This window comes from Hyperolius riggenbachi, chromosome 6 (assembly GCF_040937935.1).
Source record: "Hyperolius riggenbachi isolate aHypRig1 chromosome 6, aHypRig1.pri, whole genome shotgun sequence".
Taxonomy (NCBI): Eukaryota; Metazoa; Chordata; class Amphibia; order Anura; family Hyperoliidae; genus Hyperolius; species Hyperolius riggenbachi.
This window is the reverse complement of record NC_090651.1, coordinates 131,871,551-131,896,717: the sequence shown is the minus strand read 5'-3', so window position 1 is coordinate 131,896,717 and position 25,167 is coordinate 131,871,551. Positions and strand designations below refer to the sequence as shown.

The following is a 25,167-nucleotide window of genomic DNA, read 5'->3' as shown; positions in this document are numbered from 1 at the left end:
TATCCCAGTAGCCCCAGATATTCTGGAACCCGAACTCTTGTTCTTGTACTAAACATGTCAAAGTTCCATCGTTTTGCCATGATTGGCCCGCTTGGTGTTAGTAGTTTTCAGATCATCAAATCATTATATATGTGATCTATTTATATAACTTTCTATTTGGCTACTAATTACCGTAGTTTCTGTGTACAGATCACAAATATAATGATTTGATGATCTGAAAACTACTAACACCAAGCTGGCCAATCATGAATCCACAATTATGGCTACTAATGCACTTAAAGGGAACCTTAACCGTGGATAAAAAAAAGTTTCACTTACCTGGGGCTTTCCCAAGCCTCCTCCTGTCCTGTGCCAGTGCAGCTCCTCTAGTGTCCTCCAGTCCTCCACCGCGGCTTAGTTTCGTTTTCGGCCGACAGCCAGTCGTCCTCCTGCAACAGTCCTATTCTTCCACATTCCGCGACGTAAAGCACCGTAAAGCGCGCCCATGGAACGCATTCTCCGCCCTAAAAGTGCCGTAAAGCACGTCCGAATTACGTGCTTTACGGCACTTTACGTCGGGGAATGCGGAAGAATAGGACGTGTTACAGGAGGATGACTGGCAGTTGGCCGGAAACGAAACTAAGCCACAGCGGGGGACCGGAGGACACTGGAGGAACTGCGCGGGCACAGGAAGGCTGCAGGAGGCTTGGGAAAGCCCCAAGTAAGTGAAACTTTTTTTATCCACGGTTAAGGTTCCCTTTAAAGGGCTGATATACTGGTCAATTTCAGCCATCGATTGATCGATTCTATAGAATTGATTGATCAGAAATCGATTCTATCAAATTCCCTATTCAAACAATTTGCAGCCGATTTCGATCGATTTGATGTATCTGACAGGATGGAAAATCTCGGCCGATCTGCTGCTGGCAGCACATCGATGGCCCAGAGTTGCATTGGCTCTAATGGTCCAATAATGCATTTAAGGGGCCCATACACTGGTCGATTTCAGCCATCGATCGATTCTATAGGATCGATCAGAAATCGATTCTATCAAATTCCCCATTTAATCGATTTGAAGCTGATTTCATTTGATTTGATCTATCTGACAGGATGGAAAATCTAGGTCGATCTGCTGCTGGCAGCAGATCGATGGCCCATAGAGTTGCATTGGATCTAAAGGTCCAATAATGCATTTAGATCAATTTCCAATAGATTTCATTCTGAAATCTATTGGAAATCTGTTCCTAGTGTATGGCACACATCAGATAGATTCCTGTCAGATTGGACTTGACAGGCATCTGCCAGAATCTATAAGTGTATGGCCACCTTTACACTCAGCTCATACTTAAGTTGGCCATACACTCGTTAGATTAGCAGCAGATAGATCATCAGATAGATTTCTGATCAATCTGATGTGTTTAGGAACATTTTTTACTAGGAACAGATTTCCAATAGATTTCAGTATGAAATCTATTGAAAATCGATCTGATGGCATTTTTTTTTTGCCATAAGATTTCCATTAGGTCCAATGCAAAATAAGCAATCTCAACAGATCGACCTAGATTTTCCAGCATGTCAGATCGATTGAAGTCGATCAAAATCGGCCGCAAATCGATCGATTGGTCAATCGATTTGCGATCAATCGATCGATTTTAATCGATTGATTGGCCGCTAATTGCCTCAGTTTATTGACCCCTTCAGTGCTTAAAACTGACTGAGGCTGGGTGCACACATAACAGAGCGTGAAAGATTGCATTTTCTGTCATGTGTGGGGTTTTTTTGTGTGCATTTTTAGTACGTTTGCGTTTTTTTCCTTTCAGATTTGTTTTTCAAGCGTTTTGTGTGTGTTTTTATGCGTTTGTGTTTCACATATACAAAACCCATATGCGTTTTGTATGCGCTTTTCAATTGCGTTTTATGCTAATCACTAGGAAAACAACAGGAAGCGGAAATACATCAGAATTTTTTTAAAAATAAAAACGCATATAAAACACTTGAAAAACGCATAAAAACTGCATACCATTGACTTTTATTATGTGTGTTTTTGAATATTATGCAACAAAACCTGCATTTAAAAAACGCATGTTTGAAAACGCATATGCGTTTTTATATGATGTTTTTCCTGCGGTCCATCGACTTCCATTAGCGACAAAAGTGCAGCGTTTGTTCTGCAACGATAGCGTTTGCTGCTAAGTGTGCACCTAGCCTGTATGTTCTCTATTCCATATACTTATTCTTCCTATATGCATCCTCTGTGTATAACCAGCTGAGTACTGTGAGGTCATCAGGTAATCCCAGCATCCTCTATACCCAGCTGAGTATTGTGAGGTCATCAGGTAATCCCAGCATCCTCTATACCCATCTGAGTATTGTGAGGTCATCAGGTAATCCCAGCATCCTCTATACCCAGCTGAGTATTGTGAGATCATCAGGTAATCCCAGCATCCTCTATACCCATCTGAGTATTGTGAGATCATCAGGTAATCCCAGCATCCTCTATACCCATCTGAGTATTGTGAGGTCATCAGGTAATCCCAGCATCCTCTATACCCATCTGAGTATTGTGAGGTCATCAGGTAATCCCAGCATCCTCTATACCCAGCTGAGTATTGTGAGATCATCAGGTAATCCCAGCATCCTCTATACCCAGCTGAGTATTGTGAGGTCATCAGGTAATCCCAGCATCCTCTATACCCATCTGAGTATTGTGAGGTCATCAGGTAATCCCAGCATCCTCTATACCCAGCTGAGTATTGTGAGGTCATCAGGTAATCCCAGCATCCTCTATCTATACACATCTGAGTATTGTGAGGTCATCAAGTAATCCAAGCATCCTCTATGTGTACCCAGCTGAGTATTGTGAGGTCATCAGGTGGGAAAAAAACAGCTGTAACAGTTTTCATCTTGAAAGACAATTTACAGCATGTCAGGACTGTATGCATGTTATTGATAATCTATTCTGTACTAAGGATGTGATTATATTTACTTATTTTCATAATTCACACTAATGTAATGCTCCATGTGTGAGGTATGTTGGCATTTTTGTATATAATGACTTTGCATACCTTTTCAATAAAACATTGAAGCAAAAAAAAAAAAAAAAAATTATATATATATATATATATATATATATATATATATATATATATATATATGTGTGTGTGTGTGTGTGTGTGTGTGTGTGACAGGTATATATAGCCATCATTTCTGATATAATTTGATATATCAGATTACATTATTTTTTCTCTGGCTAATATATATATATATATACAGCTTCATTACCGTAATTGCTGTATTGAAATTCTCAGGTGACTCTATAATTATTGTTTAAATAATAAAAAAAAACAATAATTACTAATACATTCCTTCCGTCTTCGGTTGTGGCATCGGAGCTGCGATCAGCGGCAGAGGCGCCCCGCTCGGCTCGGCGGTCTCCAGGCGAGTGCCTCCCTCCCGCAGCGGAGCTTTCTTATACAGCAGGCACAGAGCGGACCACGTTGAGAACAGACACAGCCCTCGCGCGCCGCTGAGCCAGACTTGTGCTTCTTCTCCCGCCTTTTCGCGGGGTTTACTTTTCAGGCGATCGGCGACCCCCAAACCCGGGACCACCCGCATGTCTCCATCTCCGGACTCCCCACCGAAGACCCGAACAGGAATCCCGGAGGAATGCCGCCGCTTTCATATGGAAATCTCCCGATCCATGGGCGCCCCCTTGCGGTCACAGCGCTAGCGGCGGGGAGACAGCTGTTTGGGAGCAGATTGCGGGGCTGAGAGGGGAGTTCGTTACTGGGGGTGGAGGAGGGGTCTCTGGCAAACACCTGTAATGCTATTCGGGGCCTCCAGGGGGAGGTGATGAGGAGCTATGAGGAGCGAAGTGTGACCGAAAAAGCACAGAGCCTGTCACGTGACCCCTGAGCTGTTGGAACTGGAGGCTCAGCTGCCTGTGACGCACCGTAGAGGGTCACGTGCAGAGGGGAGGGGCTCTGGCACCACCCTCCGTTCCCCACACCTCACATGCCTTTGTTTATGTACAACAAAGGCCCCCTGTTGTCCGCGACAAGCCCCGCCCCCAGCCGCGAGAAGCCCCGCCCCCAGCCGCGAGAAGCTCCGCCCCCATCCAGGGCACTTTGGAGAGGCAGCCCTGACAGGAATTTGGGAGCAGGTGAGAATGTGCAACCCCGATAACAGCACCCTCACTGATCTCCCCCCCCCCCCACACACACACAGCAATCACCCACACTGACACTTCCCCCCCCCCCCCCCCCCGCACCCACAGTAACTTCTCCCTCATCCACACACCCACATTGACCTCCCCCTCCCCCAATCACCCACACTGACCACTCCCCCCGGCACCCACAGTAACTTCTCCCTCATGCACCCTCCCCCCCCCACACACACACACACTGACCTCTCTCTCCCCCAATCACACACACCGACACCCCCAAAACCCACAGTAACTTCTCCCTCATCCACACACCCACAGTGACCTCTCCCTCCCCCAATCACCCACACTGACCAATCCCCCCTCCCCCCCCGGCACCCTCAGTAACTTCTCCCTCATGCACCCCCCCCCCCCCACACACACACACTGACCTCTCCCTCCCCCAATCACACACACCGACACCCCCAAAACCCACAGTAACTTCTCCCTCATCCACTCCCCCCCCCCCCCCCCATACACACACACACACTGACCTCTCCCTTCCCCGATGACCACACTGACCTCTCCCTCCCCTGACACTCCCTCTTCCCAGCACTCACACTGAGTTCTCCCTCCTCCAGCGCAAGTGGCATAGGAATCACAATAGGAGCCATAGTGGATGCTATGGTGCCCTATTCTCTTTTCCGCACACCGGCAATAGGGGGGGTGTGCTGTGAGCCTCATGGCAGTCCCCCTGAAGTGTACAGCTTGTAAAGGGGGGACTTTTCACCCTGGGCCGGCTGCACCGATGCAATAGAAAATGCAGCTATAATACCGCGACCACTCGATTAGCTCCGCCCCCACATCTGTACCAGTCCACCTGGCTGTCATGCCTCCTTGCTGCTTTCTGTGTTGGGTGCCAGAGATGTGATGCTCCTGACATGCTCCTGCTATTTGCTGCTGTGGTGCTGTGCTCCACCCCTCCGTCCTGAAACTTTCAATCTGGAAACCGTGGCGCAAGTGCCACATGTAACATTGCTGCATTTTCCATATCGGATAACGTGCTGCATTTTGTATATTGGCTAATGTGCTGCATTTTATATATGGGTCAATATGCTGCATTTTGTTTATTGGTTAAAATGCTGCATTTTATTTCAGGACTAACGTTGCTGCATTTTGTATATGGTCTAAAATGCTGCTTTTCCATATGGTTTAACGTGCAATGTGCTGCATTTTATATATGGACCAATATGCTACATTTTGTATATGGGCTAACATGCTGCATTTTGTATATTGGGTAATAGGTCTGAACGATTTATCGTTTCACGATCGAAATCACGATATTGGAAATGACGATCTTGAGATCGTCAAGGCGGAGATTTTTTAAGATATTCCCCCGGGCAGCGCATTCCTCCTTCTGCTGTGCACAGCTCGCCGCTCCGTGCAAAGTAGCGAGTGGAAGCTCTCGTCTGTCTCCTGCGTCGCGCAGCTCACGTCAGTGACGTGTTCCGCAACGGTTCAGGCAGAGCATGTCTGCTCTCAGGATGTTGCGGTGGCGCCGGCAGGGCCGCGAGAGCCTGGCGCAGTCCGTGGAAGGCCTCACGGTGACAGAGCAGAGGGAGAGCCACTTCCAGAACGGGAGGCCAGTGCGTCTCCAGCAGAGGACACCCGCCGTGACTGCATTGTCAGATTAGGTGAGTCAGCCGGGGCCCTGTGAAATCGTGAGAGTGCAGGGGGCTGGCTATGACGTGTGTGTCTAATATCTGATTGGTGTACTAGTGTATTTCACTAAACACCCCACAGGCTGCTTCTGTCTATGCAATGCCAATACCCTGACACCCCCCTCCTCCATGGACATCGTTGTAATTTGCAGGAATTATCTGCATAGCACTGATGTGGCAAGAAAAGTGTTTTGATAAATTCACAATGCACTGCAGTCACATTTACAAACATGACAGAAAATGACATCATACTAGCTATGTGATAGTATGTCATTTTCTGTTGATGCATGTTTGTAAATGTTACCGTACATTGTGAATTTAGCGCTCAATCTTGATTTAAAGAAAATCGTGAATCGAATCGAAATCGCAATTTCTGACATAAATCGTGCGATTCAATCTTTTCCTAAAATCGTTCAGGCCTATTGGCTAACATGCTGTATTTCATATCAGAGGTAACGTGCTGCTTTTTCCATATATCAGAGCTAACTTGCTTATTTTTCCATATGGGCTAACATGCTGCATTTTCTGTATGGGCTAATGTGCTGCATTTTATATATGGTTTAACCTCCCTGGCGTTCTATTAAGATCGCCAGGGCGGCTGCGGGAGGGTTTTTTTTAATTAAAAAAAATCTATTACATGCAGCCAACTGAAAGTTGGCTGCATGAAAGCCCACTAGAGGGCGCTCCGAAAGCGTAATTCTGATCGCCTCCGGCAATCAGAATTAACAAGGAAGGCCGCAATGAGCAGCCTTCCTTGTTTTGCTTACCTCGTCGCCATAGCGACGAGCAGAGTGACGTCATGGACGTCAGCCGACGTCCTGACGTCAGCCGCCTCCGATCCAGCCCTTAGCGCTGGCAGGAACTGTTTGTTCCGGCTGCGCAGGGCTCGGACGGCTGGGGGGACCCTCTTTCGCCGCTGCACGCAGCGGATCGCCGCGCTGTGGCGGCGATCAGGTAGCACACGCGGCTGGCAAAGTGCCGGCTGCGTGTGCTCCTTTTTATTTGGAGCGAATCGGCCCAGCAGGGCCTGAGCGGCAGCCTCCGGCGTTAATGGACGAGCTGAGCTCGTCCAGACCGCTAAGGAGGTTAAGATGCTGCATTTTCTATGTGGGCTAATGTGCTGCATTTTGTACATGGTTTACGATGCTGCATTTTATATAAGGGCTAACCTGCTTCTTTTTCTATATGGGCTGCATTTTCTATATGGGCTAACATGCTAATTTTATTTTTGGGCTAACCTACTTATTTTCTATATAGGCTAATGTGCTGCATTTTCCGTATGGTCTAACGTGCTGCATTTTATATATGGACTGCACTTTTTACATGGGCTTATGTGCTACATTCTCTATATGGGCTAACGTGCTGCATTTTCTATATGGGCTAACATGCTGCATTTTATATAAGGGCTAACATGCTGCATTTTATATATAGGCTAACTAGCTGATGACCCGGTGTTGCCCGGGTATGTATTTGGCTGGTGTTGGCTCTGCCCACTTTTTCTAACCCTAACACACAATTACTCAATTGCTCAATGACCTAGTTTGTGAGCTTTGTGGTCTTTGACATCAATAATTTGCATTGAAATGAAACAAATCTGTTTGGCTTAGGCTCCACCCCTTTTCTGGACCAGGTTTGAGGCTTGTGCCATTAACAGTGCAAAAATGGCAGCAAGGAAATACAGGTAGTCCCCGGTTAACAAACGATATACGGATTGCAGGTTTGTTCTTAAAGAGAACCCGAGGTGGGGTTCTTCCATCGCAATCCATATACAGACGCTGGGTCTGTCTATAGAGCCCAGCCTCTGTTGCTAGTTAGTTTCTTTCAAAGCCCCCCTTGCGCGCTGTCAGACCCCATAAAACACAGCCGCGCTGGCGACACGCAGCGTGTCGCAGCCGGCTGTGTTTAGGTCACTACTGTCAGTCTCGCCGCTTCCCCGCCTCCTGAATCGCTCCGGTCCCCGCCCACGTCCCTTCCCTCGCCACTGATTGGAGGGAAGGGACGCGGGCGGGGACCGGAGCGATTCAGCAGGCGGGGGAGCAGCCGAGACTGACAGTAGTGAGGTAAACACAGCCGCGTAGCGCGGCTGTGTTTTATGGGGTCTGACAGCGCGCAGGGGGGGCTTTGGAGGGAACTAACTAGCAACAGAGGCTGAGCTCTATAGACAGACCCAGCCTCTGTATATGGATTGCGATGGAAGAACCCCGCCTCGGGTTCTCTTTAACCTGAATCTGTTCTTAAGTCAGAACATTGTGCCATTTCTGTCCCCTGTACCTCCTCTGTGCCCCCTGTGCTTCCAGTGTCCCCCTCTGTGTCACCTCTGTCCTCTTTGCCTGCTTGTACAAGTTTATAAGCCAGTCTTTGAATTTTTTTAAATTGATTTTCTCAAAAACTACAAGTCCAATTTGAATTTTTTTTTTGACTTGTTCCAATGGAAACACAGAATCCATGCCGTTCGTATCGGCAGGTCGTTCATAAGTCGGGCGTTCGTAAGTCGGGGACTACCTGTATTCCCCTTGAAAATCATTATGTGAATTTTGATTAGCTTTTGTAGGCTCCACCCACTTTTTTTGAATATTAATGCCAGTCACTCAGTGACAACCTGGGCAAAGTTTGAGAACCCTTCCATTAACAGTGTAAGAATGGCTGCAGTTTACATTTTCCCAGTGAAATTTGTCTTCATCTACTGATGACCCGGCGTTGCCCGGGTATGTATTTGGCTGGTGTTGGCTGCACCCACTTTATCTAAGGGTCCATTTACACTTAATCAGTTGGTGTGCGTTAGTGTGCGTTAGTACGCATTTTTCCATACCAGTACATTGTGAAAAAGATTTCAGTTAAAATGCGTTAAAGAGAAACTCAGACCAAGCATTGAACTTTATCCCAATTAGTAGCTGATACCCCTTTTACATGAGAAATCTATTTATTTTCACAGACCATCAGGGGGCGCTGTATGATTGATATTGTGGTGAAACCCCTCCCACAAGGAGCTCTAAGTACCATGGTACTCCTGGCAGTTTCTTGTCTGTGAACCTTGTTGCATTGTGGGAAATAGCTGTTTACAGCTGTTTCCAACTGCCAAAAAAATCCTGCAGCAGCTACATCACCTGCCAACAGTAAAAATGTCACCATGTGATAAATGTCAGAATGTGAATCAGGGATTTAAAATTTTTTGCAATGGGCAAACACTGACTAAATCATTTATATACATAAATATTGTAAAAATGAAGCACTTTTTTATTACATTATTTTCAATGGAGTTCCTCTTTTAGGGCCCGTTTCCACTAGGAGCGGTGCGTTGCGGCTACATAGCCGCATCGCACCGCAGGTGTCCTAAAACACATGCATGGCAATGGAAGAGTTTCCACTGCATGCATGTTGTGCGGAGCGATCCGAGAATCTGCAGCATGTTGCAAATTCTCACACGGCCGCATCCGCCCACAGCCGCGTCCCATCTCCTCCAATACACTTCCGCATTGGGAGATGCGGAAGTGATGCGGCCGGCGGCGGAAGTGATGCGATGCGGCTAGGTAGCCGCATTTGCATCACTAAGAAGTGGAAACGGGCCCTAAGTGTAAAAGGTGCCATAGGAAAACATGGGCATTACTTTGAAAATCAGTTTTCTTTCAGTTATAACTGAGTGAGAGCAACTGATTATATTTATGTTAAAAAGTGTTACTGGTTGAGGAAGTTACCAGTGGCCATTGTTAACCACTTTGTCCTCCTTGACGTAGTTCTACGTCAAGGAGGACATGTGCGCTCCCATGACCGATCGTGCGCATGCACACGCGCTCCCGGCCGTGGATTCGTTAGCCCAGGAATCAATGAATCGGGCCATGGTGCCCGATCACTGATTCCTCTTCCCCGCAGAAAAAGCAACAGCTTCTCTCGGAAGCTTTGCTTTTTCTGACTCCTATGTCCCTCTAAGCGTGCATGTTACGCTTAGAGTGACGTTATGTAAACAAACTCAAGGTTGCCATCTTGTGACCAAAAAGTAAAACTACATCTAAAAGTAAAAAAAAATTAAAATACACTTATATTTACCCAAATCAAATACTATTTACATCCCACCCTCCCAAAAATACCCACATAAAATGTTTAATAATAATAAAAAAAAAATACAATAAAAAAAAAACACATAAATATTTACCTAAGGGCTAAACTTTTTAAATATCTATGTAAAGATGAAATATTTCTATTTTTTTTAATAAGCTTGTAAATAGTGATGGATGCAAAATGGAAAAAATGTTATTTTATTTCCAAATACAATATTGTCACCATACATTGTGATAGGGACATAATTTAAATGGTGAAATAACCGGGACAAATGGGCAAATACAATATGGAGGCATGTATTATTTTAAAACTATAATGGCCGAAAACTGAGAAATAATGAATTGTTTCAGTTTTTTTCTTATTCTTACTGTTAAAATGCATTTACAGTAAAGTAGCTCTTAGCAAAATGTACCACCCAATGAAAGCCTAATTGGTGGTGGAAAAAACAAGATATAGATCAGTTCATTGTGATAAGTAGTGATAAAGTTATAGGATAATGAATGGGAGGTGAACATTGCTTGGATGCATAAAGTGAAAATGACCGAGGGCTTAAGTGTTTAAGGTCCCAAATAAATCCTTGATATTTGCATCTGAGTCAGTGTCTGGTGGATTCCTCTCAGCCGGGGCTGAACGCTAAGGATAAAATGGGTTACAGTGGCTGCCAAGCTGGGGGTGGGCTGCAGCACCACTGGTGGGGGTGGCCACAGAGCTCGGAACACTTTAGCAAAAAAATGACACAGTGGTTTGGCCAAGAGAGGTGGAGCGTCACAAGTCTAATGATTTCTGGACAATCAGGTGAGATATTAGCTCTACCGCCTGACAGGCAGCACAGACATGGAGCTTTACATGAATTGTTTGAATTTTTAAGCTCTTGGTACTCTTTAAGTGTATGTTACATTAGGACAACACTGTTTGGTATCTAAAGTGTTTAAGCTAATACTGAACTTCTTCTCATTTGTCACATCCTCCTCTAGCAAAATAATTCCAAATCTAGGTGTGCAGTCCCTTAGTTCCATCAGGAAACAAGGAGAGCATATACAAGCATTTTAGTAGCATCATGCATGAGAAAGGGTCAGGTTCAATACACACACGCACGAACGCACGCACGCACGCACGCACGCACGCACACACACACACACACACACACACACACACACACACACACAGTGTATATATATATATATATATATATATATATATATATATATATATATATATATATATATATATATACATACACATACATACATTAATAGCTTTATTTGCTTGGTTTTTGGTTTTATTGGGGTGTTGTGCATTTACAGTAATTCCAATAGGGGAGCAGAGAGAGATGGTGGAAAGAGGTGAGTTCTGTTTTACTCATGTGAGGAGTAAGGAAGACATGAAGGAAGAAACAGTGGATAGACAGTCATAGACTCAAGAGGGTGGAGTAAAAATCATGGTAGTGATGGCCGAACACCAAAATCCCATGCCAATATCCTTTGTGGAAATAATCATTTCACTTGGGGAGGAGGCTTGCACCTGGCAGTCCCCTTCTTGACGGGGAATTCCAGATGCCACCATGAACCCCCCTCCCCCCTGGAAGTTGTCAGCCCCCACCTCTTTCTGGGGCACCGGAGGTTGGGAAGAGCCCCTTGTTCATGGATTGAGCAAAGGGCTCTGTGGGAGAGGGGGAGGATTGGCTGCCTCTCTCCTCCAGAGCCCCCCATACCATGGAACATGCGGGCTGGTATAGCTCAGGGTGTGAAGCCCCACACCGCCGGGGTTCTGCATTCTGGCTATCCCAGCCTGCATTTGGGACAAGTGGTTAAAAAGGCTTGTGAGGGGGGACCCCAAGTAATTTTTTTTAAAATTTCCCACACTGAACGAAAAAAAAATGTAATGGTCCAGAAAATAGGTAAAGATTCCAGGGATCCTTATACAGCCATATTGTATAGCGATCCCTGGCCAAAGCATTGCCAAATTTCCATGGGGTTTCCACTTGAAACCCCGTCATAAAATTTACTGTTCTTTTTTTTGATATATGAAAATTTATACTACCGATAGGTTGACACACTATATGTTATTTAACTGCATTTAAATATATACTTTTCCTATCGTAACTTTAATATCCATTTACTCCAAAACTACAAGGTCTTTTGAAAAAATGTTTTTCCTCTTGTTCTCGCTGTCCTCCTTAACATACCCTGCAAATTCGGTGTTTCTAGCACATACGGGGGACTTTGTTATAAACCGCTAACATCAGTGGCCATTGACTTTTATGTTAAATGCGAACGCAACTTCATCGGGAACTGTTCTCCAGGGAACTGTTTGGGCCGTCACTAAATGCCGGGCATTGAGAGACAGACGTGTGAGTCTTCTGCACAAAAATGATACTGAAATCCAATATATTTGAATTTACCAAGTCTGTGAGTGTAGACAGAGAACATAAAAGGTCCAAGCAAAGAGCTGCAACAGCAGTCATGGAGGAAGTTATTATGGGAGTTTTACTACTTACTACAACTTTATCTAGGCTAGGGTAATAGCCATCACTCTCTGCCCTGTCCTGACAGGATATACATCTCTCCAAAGAGGAATGAGGCAAGTTTTTTCTTTGTTAAAAATGGTTAATTTGGAGCTCCTGTCAAGTTTTTATTTGTCTATCATTTCTTGTGACCATTAGTGTTGGGCGAACAGTGTTCGCCACTGTTTGGGTTCTGCAGAACATCACCCTGTTCGGGTGATGTTCGAGTTCGGCCGAACACCTGATGGTGTTCGGCCAAACCGTTCGGCCAAATGGCCGAACTAAGAGCGCATGGCCGAACGTTCCCTGAACGTTCGGCTAGCGCTGTGATTGGCCGAACGGGTCACGTGGTTCGGACCCGAACGCGCTCTAATTGGCCGAACTGTCACGTGGTTCGGGTAAATAAATACCCGAACCACGTCATATCTCCGCCATTTGTCTGTGGGTTTAGCTTTGGGTAGGCAGGCAGGGTAGTTCGCGCTCCAGCCACGCTAGCCAGGGTCCCCCCAGTCATTGTGTCGCTGCTGGGAATAGTAGTACACCGCTCGCTCAGCCACACTATATAGCATTCTGTTTACTGCCACTCTGTGTACCTCGCTCAGCCACACTATATAGCATTCTGTTTACTGCCACTCTGTGTCTGCTGGGAATAGTAGTACACCGCTTGCTCAGCCACACTATATAGCATTCTGTTTACTGCCACTCTGTGTACCTCGCTCAGCCACACTATATAGCATTCTGTTTACTGCCACTCTGTGTCTGCTGGGAATAGTAGTACACTGCTCGCTCAGCCACACTATATAGCATTCTGTTTACTGCCACTCTGTGTACCTCGCTCAGCCACACTATATAGCATTATTGTGTTTACTGCCACTCTGTGTCTGCTGGGAATAGTAGTACACCGCTCGCTCAGCCACACTATATAGCATTCTGTTTACTGCCACTCTGTGTCTGCTGGGAATAGTAGTACACCGCTCGCTCAGCCACACTATATAGCATTCTGTTTACTGCCACTCTGTGTACCTCGCTCAGCCACACTATATAGCATTATTGTGTTTACTGCCACTCTGTGTCTGCTGGGAATAGTAGTACACCGCTCGCTCAGCCACACTATATAGCATTTTGTTTACTGCCACTCTGTGTACCTCGCTCAGCCACACTATATAGCATTATTGTGTTTACTGCCACTCTGTGTCTGCTGGGAATAGTAGTACACCGCTCGCTCAGCCACACTATATAGCATTCTGTTTACTGCCACTCTGTGTCTGCTGGGAATAGTAGTACACCGCTCGCTCAGCCACACTATATAGCATTCTGTTTACTGCCACTCTGTGTCTGCTGGGAATAGTAATACACCGCTCGCTCAGCCACACTATATAGCATTCTGTTTACTGCCACTCTGTGTACCTCGCTCAGCCACACTATATAGCATTATTGTGTTTACTGCCACTCTGTGTCTGCTGGGAATAGTAGTACACCGCTCGCTCAGCCACACTATATAGCATTTTGTTTACTGCCACTCTGTGTACCTCGCTCAGCCACACTATATAGCATTATTGTGTTTACTGCCACTCTGTGTCTGCTGGGAATAGTAGTACACCGCTCACTCAGCCACACTATATAGCATTCTGTTTACTGCCACTCTGTGTACCTTGCTCAGCCACACTATATAGCATTATTGTGTTTACTGCCACTTTGTGTCTGCTGGGAATAGTAGTACACCGCTCGCTCAGCCACACTATATAGCATTGTGTTTACTGCCACTCTGTGTCTGCTGGGAACAGTAGTACACCGCTCGCTCAGCCACACTATATAGCATTCTGTTTACTGCCACTCTGTGTCTGCTGGGAATAGTAGTACACCGCTCGCTCAGCCACACTATATAGCATTCTGTTTACTGCCACTCTGTGTCTGCTGGGAATAGTAGTACACCGCTCGCTCAGCCACACTATATAGCATTCTGTTTACTGCCACTCTGTGTACCTCGCTCAGCCACACTATATAGCATTATTGTGTTTACTGCCACTCTGTGTCTGCTGGGAATAGTAGTACACCGCTCGCTCAGCCACACTATATAGCATTTTGTTTACTGCCACTCTGTGTACCTCGCTCAGCCACACTATATAGCATTATTGTGTTTACTGCCACTCTGTGTCTGCTGGGAATAGTAGTACACCGCTCGCTCAGCCACACTATATAGCATTCTGTTTACTGCCACTCTGTGTCTGCTGGGAATAGTAGTACACCGCTCGCTCAGCCACACTATATAGCATTCTGTTTACTGCCACTCTGTGTCTGCTGGGAATAGTAATACACCGCTCGCTCAGCCACACTATATAGCATTCTGTTTACTGCCACTCTGTGTACCTCGCTCAGCCACACTATATAGCAATATTGTGTTTACTGCCACTCTGTGTCTGCTGGGAATAGTAGTACACCGCTCGCTCAGCCACACTATATAGCATTTTTTTTACTGCCACTCTGTGTACCTCGCTCAGCCACACTATATAGCATTATTGTGTTTACTGCCACTCTGTGTCTGCTGGGAATAGTAGTACACCGCTCACTCAGCCACACTATATAGCATTCTGTTTACTGCCACTCTGTGTACCTTGCTCAGCCACACTATATAGCATTATTGTGTTTACTGCCACTTTGTGTCTGCTGGGAATAGTAGTACACCGCTCGCTCAGCCACACTATATAGCATTGTGTTTACTGCCACTCTGTGTACACCGCTCACCCAGCACACTATATAGCATTGTGTTTACTGCCACTCTGTGTCTGCTGGGAACAGTAGTACACCGCTCGCTCAGCCACACTATATAGCATTGTGTTTACTGCCACTCTGTGTACACCGCTCACCCAGCACACTATATAGCATTGTGTTTACTGCCACTCTGTGTCTGCTGGGAACAGTAGTACACCGCTCGCTCAGCCACACTATATAGCATTGTGTTTACTGCCACTCTGTGTACACCGCTCACCCAGCACACTATATAGCATTGTGTTTACTGCCACTCTGTGTCTGCTGGGAACAGTAGTACACCGCTCGCTGAGCCACACTATATAGCATTGTGTTTACTGCCACTCTGTGTACACCGCTCACCCAGCACACTATATAGCATTGTGTACTCTGCCAGTCAGTGTGTATATTGCTGGGATCAGTAATACTCCACTCAACGACAACCACTATATGAGCTCACCATGAGTTCCTCAGAGACCTCCGCTGTGAGCAGCACTCCCAACAACAGCAACAGCCAACGCCCCACGCAAGCTATAACATCCACCCCAGCAGCCAGTGGTCAGCAGCAGCCCTCCCCGGAGGAGAACGTTGTGTCCATCGGTCCGGCGCCAGAGCGATTATTGAGGGCTGCCATTGAGGAGATGATGGGGCCTGATGTGGAGGAGGAGGTCGGGCTCTGGCCAGCATCCCAAGTTAATGTTGAGGACGATGAGGGGTCTGTGTCTGGGGATGTTGGGGTGGCAGAGGTGGTGGGTGGGTCAGACTCAGGAGAAGAGTTGTATGATGAGGATGATGATCGGGACCATCTGTATGTGCCTCAGAGTCCGACCCCGGAAAACATGTTGTATCGTGTGTTTAGGTACTAAAATCTGAGTTCCCAATTCCCAGTACTGCCCGGGTCCACGGATCCATATAATTTTTTGGGCAGCACTATCAAACTGTGGTACTATGAGTGAGTTGCCATGGTCCTTCTGTGCTGTCACACTCACCGTCTGTGTGCAGATGGATTGTTCAACACAGCTACGCCATCTGACATGTAGTCCTTGACCATCTTCTCCAGGCGATTGGTGTTGGAGGACGTGGAACTGCCCGATTGCTGTTCTGTGGGCTGCTGCATGGGTGTCAGAAAATGTTCCCACTCCAAGGACACTGCCAATACCATTCCCTTTTGGGCACTAGCAGCAGCTTGTGTTATTTGCTGCCCTCCTGGTCCTCCTGGGTTTGCTGAAGTCAGTCTGTCTAGAGAAGGAGGAGGATGTCAATCTCCTCTCTAAAGTCTCCATCCTCAAGGGCCTGCTGGAATTGTTCCATTTTTGACCTGTCTGACACTTTCTTCAATCAGTTTTTTAACATTGTGTTTGTATAAACTGGGTATAAACCCAGTGATTGGTGTTGTCCAGAATAATGAATAATAATGAATAGTGAATAATGCGCGGGCTGCGTTCAATGCAGTCTAGCATGAATTGAGCCATGTGTGCCAGAGAGTCCTGCCAGACTCCTCTGTCTTCATGTTCTTGTGAGCGTTGTGATTGTTGTGATGCACCATATTCGTCACCAGCATCACTTTCTTCCTCTTCTGCTGTCCATTCCCGCTAAATTGTGGAAGTCCAACGTGCACCGCTCTGTCCCTCGGCAGTGGGGGCATCCAATTCCTGCTCCAACTCCAGCTGTTCCTCGTCCTGTTCTTTGTCATAGCTGGGACCAGCGTTTCCTGAGGCAGGTTGCCTGATGTTGGTATCATCACGCTGATCGTTTTCATCTTCAGATTCCCCCACTTGCATCATGCCAGCGGTTTCCATCTTCAACATTGATTTCTTCAGTAAACACAGCAGTGGTATTGTAATGCTGACTGTAGAGTTGTCACTGCTCAGTCACAAGCAACGTGGATTGCTCAAAATTTTGGAGGACTTGGCAGAGATCCAACATGGTGGCCCAATCAGATCCACAGAAGCTTGGTAGCTAGCTGCTGGAATGCGCCTCGGCACTGCGCAAAAGCGTGCTAGCATGTGCAGCGTAGAATTCCAGCGCGTAGGGAGGGACATCACCCAGCGAGCGATGATGCGCTAGATTGAAGCGCTCCTGCATCTCTTGGTGAGTCCTTCAGAAGCGGTACTGGACTTTAAAAAATGTTTTTTTTTTTTCCTTCAACAGAAGATCTGCCACGTTGGAGTGAGGAGGATGCCGCCGACCCCGACACCAAGCTGAACCCCGGCGAACTCCAAGCACAGGATCTTCAGGAACCCTCAAGGCTTTGAGCAAGCTGAGGAGGATCAGCAGTCCCGACGAGACCTCTCCTCATATGTGACTGTGTGCAGTGGAGTAGAGCTCCCCAGAACAACCTCTCACTTGTCACTGGTCACTTTGTCACTTTGTCATTTTGTCACTTTGTCACTTGTCACTTTGTCACTTGTCACTTTGTCATTTTGTCACTTTGTCAGTCACTTTGTCACTTTGTCACTTGTCACTTTTCACTTTGTCACTTGTCACTTGGTCACTTGGTCACTTGTCCAGATGATCTCGGTACACCTCCTGCGATTCAAATTCCTGCACACATTGCTCTGGGATTTGGGTGTGATGAATGATGCATCTAACTGGCCACCGGAGGCAATTAAGGCCTTCAAAACATTGAAAGCAGCTTTCTGTTCCGCCCCCATTTTGCGTCATGTTGAGTTGTTGACGTCATGTTCATCCTCGGCCTCGCCTTGCATTTCAGTGCGAGGTGCATTTTCCACAGAAAAAGGTTGTGAATCCGGGCACAACATTTGTGGCTGTTCCATTGACCTTTCACAGGTAGAAGATTGTGGGGGTGGGAATAGCTCCTCCGAATAGCCCATTGTGTCCTGAAAACTACTCATTGCATTGCTTTGCGCACGCATTTTTCTTGTCCTCATGCAAGGCCTGAGTTGCGCCTGAAAGCGTGGCCTTCTCCTCCTGCGCCTCCTCCTGTTCCATCACGTGTGCTGCTGCTGGTGCTGGGTTAGCGTTACCGGTCCCTTTACCTGGAACCTTTTCTCTGTATTACATTTATGACTGCATGGCGACAAAAAGCATGTTACCTGTGCAAAGAAACATGACATTTTCCACATTTAAAAGACAGTTTTTCCTTTGAAACTTTACAATCAATTTTCTCAAAAACTATAAGCTCTTTTTCAAATATTTTTTCCCCTCTTGTACCCACTCCCAAGGTGCACATACCCTGCAAATTTGGGGTATGTAGCATGTAAGGAAGCTTTACAAAGCACAAAAGTTTGGGTCCCCATTGACTTCCATTATGTTCGGAGTTCGGCGCGAACACCCGAACATCGCGGCGATGTTCGGTGAACGTTCGCGAACCCGAACATCTAGGTGTTCGCCCAACACTAGTCACCATTACCACCAAGGCTCACATAAAAGCAATAGGCATCCATACACCTGCAGAGTTCCCAGAAACAAGGCAGAAAAAAGTCCCCATAGTGGGAATACAGATAGGAGTGAAAACAAACCCAAAAGTGCTACGATTCCATTCTATTTAAAAAGGGAGTTTTTTTAGCCTTAAAATGAACCCGAGGGGAAATACTTAGGGGAAGCCTCAGGACCCTCCTTCCCACACTATCCTCTGGAGCAATGCGGCTGCCCAGGACCCTCCTGCACATCTCCACCACGCTCTACTTCATGTAGAAGTGGCCCTGCTGCACCTGCATGAGCACGGCTGCACCTGTCCAGAGATAGCAATGCTTGTGCAGGCCCTGTACGGCTGTTCTTATGCTTGAAGTGGAGCACGGTCGTATGCTTAAAATCCGACGAGCCTGTACAGGATCCAAAGGTTCACCTCGGCTACACTTTAAATACTGTCCAGTCCAAAAGTACTACACAGATAATATTCCGTAGCAAGTTCTTAACAGTGTTCCAGACTCAGTGGCAGCAACAGGGCAAATACTTTATCAAAAAACGGAACTTTCACTATTAGTTATTACACATTAGTTCTGCAACACTGATTAGATTTGGACCTGGCGTGATGCACTTATAATTTATCTTCTTTGGCCTATTCTGTACTTACACTTTCATTTATACAAGAGAGTTTTAATGACATTATTCTCAATATTCAGCCCAGCTTTGACTGTGTTACAAAGCCTAATTATCAGCTGCGTGTAAAGAAAAGCATGTCTGATCAAAAAGTAAGATCCCTTGTGCGCAACCTCAGTGAATCACCTGCAGGAACTGTACTTTTGACTCCCTATCAGTTTATCTTTAGACAGTATATGGCACTCCGCAAGTCAGCAACGTCCCAGCATTGGTTAATTTTTTCCCAACCCATATAATGTAGACTGATTTCACAAGGGATTGCTTTGGCAAGCTTATGTGGTTGCTGCAATAATTGTTAAAATAAGAAACTCTATATGTACATAGATGTAAATTATATTTATTCATTCATATAGTGCTGACAAATTCTGCAGAGCTGTGTGGAGTTCTAATTCATATCACTAACTATCCCTCAGAGAAGTTCACAATCTAATCCCTACAAGTATAGTCTAATGTCCTTCCCGTAATCTAACCGTTCCAATGAGTCAGCACCGTCTTCAATAAATAAGCTCTTTTATTGGTATCAAAGTATCATTAAAATCAAGAAGATCAAGCAACCAGTGACAGCTCCGCTGTTTCGGGCGTCTGCCTTTTCTCAAGCTGTTAAAGCATGTCCTCCACACTTAAAACTGACATGATGTCCATATATATAACAAACCAAATGGATCAGGTGACTGCAATGCGACCAATCCCATGCATAGGGCCGCCGGCGGACCTAATGGGGAACTACCAGCTTAATATTCAAATTTTGCTCAAGCCCTACCCCTCGTGGCATTAATATTCAAAGCGCCACCCCTTGCCGCATCACAGCGACTCTTAGCAGCAGCTACTTACACTGTCATCGGCGCTGCAGAGGGGCGGGCGTGGTGAGCCTCTCCGTCCCCCTCCTCCTCACTAAACTAAATAAACATACGTGACGCGTCACGTACAATATGACGCGATGCCACCTACGCATCCTCATAGCGGCAGTCGCGTCAGTCCGTAACTAAGCAACCAGACGCTCTGCATTCACAGGGGATACAAACCCCACCCACCTGCAGAGCTCCAGCTGTCAGAACGTTACAATAGTACAGATTAGGAGAGGAACATTGAGCCCCCTCCACACTCACCCACCGCACCACCGATACAATAGTGTCTCCGGGGTAGATTCACTATTTGTTCCATTGGCCCAGTTTATTGATAAGATATTGCAACCCCTGGTTCATTCATTGGATTCTTATTTGCGAGACACTAATGTATTCCTCGAAAAATTAAAAGCTTTGCCAGCATTGGAACCGGATTGTCTTCTGGTTACTTTGGATGTTGAGAGCCTCTACACCTCCATCCCACACGATGGGGGTGTAGAGGCTGTTGAATGGTTTCTAATGATGTATTCTGATCTAACCACTCCACAGAGAAAATTTGTCATCTCACTTCTACAGATTATTCTACATAGGAATTATTTTTTATTTGAAGGTCGCTTTTTTGTGCAGCGGAGGGGAACAGCTGTGGGATCGAACGTGGCCCCGTCCTATGCAAATTTATTTATGGGGCAGTATGAGGAGAGTTTTATTTATACGAATGCCCTCTTTCACCAGCATGCAAAATGCTGGTTTCGGTATATAGATGATGTATTTTGCATATGGGCGGGGCCACGTTCGACATTGGATACATTCATTCAGGAATTGAGAGACAAGTGTCCAGCTATTGTATTGATGGCCCATGTTGATCCTGTGAGGGTCCCATTTTTGGATACTATGGTGTATAGGTCTGGGGAGCGTCTGCTCACGGACCTGTACACCAAGCCAACTGATCGTAACTTGATTTTAGAATTTAAGAGCTTCCATCCACAACATATCAAGGACAACATTCCTTCTGGACAGATAGCGAGGGTGGAGAGAATAGTGGCGGATCCTCTAGTGTGTCGACAGAGAGTAGAACAGATGAGAACTAAATTTAAGAAAAGAGGGTATCCTGATAGACTTTTAGAGGGGAGAAGAAATAGGAGGAATAATAATAATAAAATTAGTGGACCTAGGATCCCGTTTGTGAGTACTTATAATAGTCAGAGCCAACAGATTGGCCAAATTATACGCAAACATTGGACGATCCTTTCTGAATCCTTTCCTCAAGTACAAGAATTTAAATATCCACCCCTTTTATCTTTCCGCAGGCCACCGACTATTAGAGATAAAGTTGTCCATACTTATGGAAGGGAGAATACAGTAATTGGAAGAAATGGGACGTATCCATGTTTGCACTGTCATATGCGCAATAGTGTAACAAAAGGAGATACATTTACACATCCCTCCAGTGGGCGTAGATTCCAGATTAAGGGTCACTTTTCTTGTGAATCTTCTTATGTGGTATACTTAAAGGGACTCCGAGCTCAGAAAAAAAAGGAAAGTTGTACTCACCAGGGGCTTTTTCCAGCCCAGTGCTGGTCGGGAGGTCCCACGCCGGCGTCCTGGCTCCTCTTCTTCACCCCGCTCCGGAATGGCTGGCAGGCCGCAGCCCTTGCGACACTCTCCCGAGTGTCGGGCTGCTTCTTCCGCATATGACGCGGATTACGTCACACGCCGGCCGCCTCGCGTCATCACGGCGGCCGGCGTGAAAGTACTGCGCATGCGCGCTTTGTTCGCGCATGCGCAGTACTTTTACGCCGGCCGCCGTGATGATGCGAGGCGGCCGGCGTGTGACGTAATCCGCGTCATATGCGGAAGAAGCAGCCCGACACTCGGGAGAGTGTCGCCCGGGCTGCGGCCTGCCAGCCATTCCAGAGCGGGGTGAAGAAGAGGAGCCAGGACGCTGGCGTGGGACCTCCCGACCAGCACTGGGCTGGAAAAAGCCCCTGGTGAGTACAACTTTCCTTTTTTTTCTGAGCTCAGAGTCCCTTTAATTAAGTGCCCCTGCGGGTTGGGATACGTGGGGAAGACCATGCAACCTCTTAGGGACAGGATTTCCTCACATAAATCGACTATTAGGGGAGAAAGCAGGGATCAGTCTGTGGCCTGTCACTTTAAAGAATATCGACATGGTGTCTCTCAGTTGAAGGTGCAGCTGATTGACCATGCACCTCTGCGCTTGCATAGGAGGGATCGACAAAAATTGTTACTCAAGAAGGAGGCTATGTGTGGATTAAAAGGTTAGGTACTATGGGGAGAGGGGGGTCTGAATAAAGAATATGACCTGTTGCCGTGTATCTAGATGTGTTGCTGCTATTATTTTTGTGTTATTGACATTCATCTTTATTTTTGTCATTATAGGTGGCTGCATGCGCTGATCTGACGTATGGGACCTTTGACTTAATTCCCTTATTCCCAGGGCTGCTGTTTGTCGGTGGTGTGGTGGGTGAGTGTGGAGGGGGCTCAATGTTCCTCTCCTAATCTGTACTATTGTAACGTTCTGACAGCTGGAGCTCTGCAGGTGGGTGGGGTTTGTATCCCCTGTGAATGCAGAGCGTCTGGTTGCTTAGTTACGGACTGCCGCTATGAGGATGCGTAGGCGGCATTGCGTCATATTGTACGTGACGTGTCACGTATGTTTATTTAGTTTAGTGAGGAGGAGGGGGACGGAGAGGCTCGCCACGCCCGCCCCTCTGCAGCGCCAATGACAGCGTAAGTAGCTGCTGCTAAGAGTCGCTGTGATGCGGCAAAGGGTGGCGCTTTGAATATTAATGCCACGAGGGGTAGGGCTTGAGCAAAATTTGAATATTAAGCTGGTAGTTCCCCATTAGGTCCGCCGGCGGCCCTATGCATGGGATTGGTCGCATTGCAGTCACCTGATCCATTTGGTTTGTTATATATATGGACATCATGTCAGTTTTAAGTGTGGAGGACATGCTTTAACAGCTTGAGAAAGGGCAGACTGCCCGAAACAGCGGAGCTGTCGCTGGTTGCTTGATCTTCTTGATTTTAATGATACTTTGATACCAATAAAAGAGCTTATTTATTGAAGACGGTGCTGACTCATTGGAACGGTTACTTGAGAAGACACCTGTAGTGCACAGGTGACTGGAGTGGAGAGCACGTCTGAATTTTCCTCGGTCCACCATAGGTGCTTGCTACATATTGCTTCCCGTAATCTAAGGCCAGTTTGGGGGGTAGCCTGTTAACAAATCAGTGTGTTTTGGAGGTTGTGGGAAAAAAACAAAGTGCCCACAGGAAACCCACACAAACACACTCAAACTTCAAGCAGATTGAAGCCTGAAACTTGCAAGGCAAGCTTGTTAAACACCCTGATAAATCGTTCTATCAGAACTGAAAATGCATAGGTGGGCAGGGCATCGCACCTATACACGCTGCACGATGTCCATGTGGCCTGGTGTTTGATGTGACCACATTGGAAGTGGGTTATGCATGGATTGACAGTTTGCTGGACCCTGAGTCCTGCATTATGGAACTTGCTAAGTGTCTCTGCATAATCCCTGACAATTAAAACGAAGGAGTAGGGGGGGTGTACATGTTTATGGTGCATGAGCCAGCTTTAGCTTAGCTATTATGCTGCACATCATTACTACATTGGCATGGCTTGCACTTTGCCTCTTTGCCCCGCATTTTAATGTGTTGTATCGTCTAGTACTACCTTCATAGATCATTGTTGATGTTTGTTTTTTGCTACATATTAATCTTTTTTGGCTAGTGTAATTATCAGCTGTGCACCTATTATTTTAATATTTTGCATAAGCATGTTAAACACATATGCACCATGCCACCATTGTAAATAAATATTAGTGCCTGTTTTTACGTAGAGGCTATTATGTCAGCTCAATCAATAAGTGAGTTCAGAGGCCCTGGATACCTGAAGGATTTGTTGCTACTGCATTACCCCTCCCTCAACCTCATTTCAGTGGCTGGATAGCGTAATGGTTAAGGGCTCTGCATCTGACACTGACACAAGAGACCTAGGTGCAAATCTCGGCTCTGCCTGTTCAGTAAGCCAGCACCTATTCAGTAAGGAGATTCTTGGGCAAGTCTCCTAAACACTGCTACTGCCTACTGAGTGCGCTCTAGTGGCTGCCTCGCAAGCGCTTTGAGGCCGATAGGAGAAAGGCGTTATACAAATACTGCAATTATTATTATTAATAACTTGGTCACCCACAGAGTGCACTGGCTGCCTGACATTTTTGCAAAGATCCTTTGCCGACATCATTCCTCCCTCACTCTCCTCGAGTCCCCCTCCTGTTACCCCCTGCAGAGCTGTAGTAGTAGTGTAGCATGTAATTAACTCACCTGATCACTCGCTCCATGCCATCTGTCCCCCTCCAGCAGCCATCTCCTCTCTTCTTCCTGTTTCCCTGCATGACGCGTGATTTCGCGGGTCATGCAGAGATCGGGCGGCCAGAGAGGAGACGGCTGCCGGTGGGGACACATCGCATGGAGTGAGTGATCGGGTGAGTTAATTACACACTGCACTTCTGCTTCCGATCTTCAGGGTTGGCACAGCACCTATACCTGGCTACCTGTACTGGAGGCACCTATACCTGGCTACTTATACTGGTTGCACCTATACCTGGCTACTGGTTGCATCTATTCCTGGCTACCTATATTGGCTGCACCTATATCTGGCTACCTGTACTGGCTGGCTGCAACTATTCCAGGCTACCCATTCTGGCTGCACTTAAATCTGGCTACCTATACTGACAGCACCTATTCCAGGCTACCTACACTGGCTGCACCTATATCAGGCTTCCTTTACTGTCAGCACCTATACCTGGCTACCTATACATACTGTATCTTATATTATTGGATTCAGCAGAATCAGGGCTTTTACAAACAGTTACATATTTGTCAGTATATGTACTTTTTCTTTGGGAAAAAACAAAAAACAGAAAAATATGTTCTTTTTTATTTCACTTTTTTTTTTTTTTTTTTTTTTACATATTTCACTCCAGATATTTTTTAACACATTTCTCCAGAAAAAGTACAAAACTTTGTTTCCGTGTTCAAGCCCAATTCATTACAGAAAAAATATATAATATGTCCTAT

At 46.3% G+C, this 25,167-nt stretch overlaps 2 protein-coding genes across 4 annotated transcripts in view; one reads left to right on the top strand and one right to left on the bottom strand.

Annotated features, from left to right (window-relative positions):
* The window catches only part of UAP1 (UDP-N-acetylglucosamine pyrophosphorylase 1), a 257,215-nt gene extending 253,552 nt beyond the window's left edge, over window positions 1–3,663 (bottom strand). Inside the window, exon 1 of the mRNA XM_068239943.1 lies at window positions 3,335–3,663. The gene's annotated coding sequence lies outside the window, so the exon portion shown is untranslated. The remainder of the gene's footprint in view (window positions 1–3,334) is intronic.
* Window positions 3,664–3,905: 242 nt separating this feature from the next.
* The window catches only part of LOC137521118 (flavin-containing monooxygenase 5-like), a 191,498-nt gene continuing 170,236 nt past the window's right edge, over window positions 3,906–25,167 (top strand). For 2 of the 3 annotated variants that reach the window (XM_068239938.1, XM_068239936.1), the window contains exons 1-2: window positions 3,906–4,141; window positions 22,447–22,531. The gene's annotated coding sequence lies outside the window, so the exon portion shown is untranslated. The remainder of the gene's footprint in view (window positions 4,142–22,446; window positions 22,532–25,167) is intronic. The other variant, XM_068239939.1, reaches the window with a different exon arrangement.